Source organism: Sander lucioperca, chromosome 22 (assembly GCF_008315115.2).
Source record: "Sander lucioperca isolate FBNREF2018 chromosome 22, SLUC_FBN_1.2, whole genome shotgun sequence".
NCBI lineage: Eukaryota > Metazoa > Chordata > Actinopteri > Perciformes > Percidae > Sander > Sander lucioperca.
Window position 1 is genome coordinate 27908211 of NC_050194.1, and position 2068 is coordinate 27910278.

The window sequence follows — 2068 nt, forward strand, 5'->3', positions numbered from 1 at the left end:
GCGCCCTCTGCAGGCTTGCTTGAGAAGTCATTTTGTCTCCATAATGTTTGCATTGGACGGAGAGAAAACTATTTTACAAGAAGACCAGCAGAGGACAACAATGTTATGGTTTTTATTGAATGAAAGTGAAAGAAAGTGAAGAGACGAAGAGAAGTCTTTTCTTTTCATGCCACTGTCTACTTCTACTCCACTACATTTCAGAGAGAAATATTGGACTTTTTACTCCACTACATTCATCTGACTTTAGCTACAAGTAACTTTACAAATTAAGATTTTCCACCAGCTGAAATGATGAGACCATTAATCACTTAGTTGATTGACACAACTGTTTGGATCATTTCCAGTTTATAAAATGGGAGGATTTTTCTACATTGAGTACTTTTGAGTACATTTTCCTGATGATACTAACATACTTTTAAGTAACATTTTCAAAGCAGGACTTTTACATGTAACAGAGTATTTTTTTAGTGTGGTATTAGTAGCCTACTTTGACTTAAGAAGAGGATCTGAATACTTCTTCCACCACTGCATACAACTGATATGGCTGACGTTGGGCTACTTTGGTAAAAATAGCACCCTAAACCAAACAGAACTAACAGGAAAATATCTCTTTGGTCTTAGACAAAAAGATGAGACAATTAAAAACATGTGAGCAAAGATGAGACGATGAGAGGAAAGAAGCTATATGAAGAACAATAGAAAATGTAAAAGAGGAGAATTCTGAGAGGTCTAAAATAAAAAGAGACAAGAAAAATGAAAATAAATAGAAAAACACAGAGGCATTAGGAAGATTGAGAAGTTCTGTAGTGAAATCACCTTGTGTGAATGTTTTTTTTTAAGATAGTTTTTTGGCCATTTTTAGGCCTTTATTGACAGGATTGCTGAAGAAATGAAAGGGGAGAGAGAGGGGGGGGAAATGACATGCAGCAAAGGGCTGCAGGTCAGAGTCGAACCCGGGCCCACTGCATCAAGGAGTAAACCTCTATATATGTGCACCTGCTCTACCAACTGAGCTATCCAGGCGCCCACCTTGTGTGAATGTTTGATGTTTAATGCTCAGCTGGTTGGCAGTCCTTCACAGGGACTGTGGGTCAGAGCAAAAGATAAAACATATCAAGCCACAAAGCTTCACAACCACAAATCCAGTGTTTCTCTCACTTTTAAGTTCCTCTTTATACTTTGGCCTCCAAATTCTTGCTTCATTTCTGATATACTGAGCACTGGTAAAGTGGTAATGTTCCTGGGAAGTAGACAGCAGCAGCAGCACTCTGAGCCAAACCTCAGAGTTATAATTAGCATGAAGTCATGGGAGCTCCTGAGTAAACTCAGTGTCCTTTTGTTGGGCAACAAAGCATCACTTTGCTGCAGTGGATCCGAATTCTTTTAAATGAAAACAGTATAGTAAACATTTATTTCTCACACTAACAGCACAGAACTTAATTGTTCAGTGTTACCAGAGCTGCAGTAAATCATTCATACCACTTGACGGTGCCAGCAGACAAATTACATTTCTGAGCAGCTACAGTATATGGACGGGATTCAGCGCAACTAAAAAATCATGATAGAGATGTGATAATGCAAAGGACATAGCCACAAATAAAATTATAATTATAGTGCCTGTGAAGATAATACTGGGGGGAAAAATGTTGTGCAATGTTTGATGGAAACAGGCCCTGACCTGAATCCATGTCCTTTATCTCCAATCTTACCATAATAATTACAATCACTGTCATCTGCATCATCCCTGTCTTCTTTATAGTCTATATATAGCATATTGGCATCATGTTAGAAAGAGTCCAATAAACCCTGAGCTGCCCTCCTGTGTTTTAAAGAATTTGAACTTCCTCTCTTTAGCCTTATATAATAACACGCAAAAAGCGTTGTCTTTTAGATGATCATTTTCACCTTCCTCCTAATAATATTAGTACAGTTATCATCATCTGGTTTGCTACATATGGCATTTATCATGACACATAACCAAAGCCATACTATTGACAGATGATTGATTCATTTCTAATTCTAACTTTAGACAAAAAAAAAAAAATCACACAGCCACCACAAAATATGT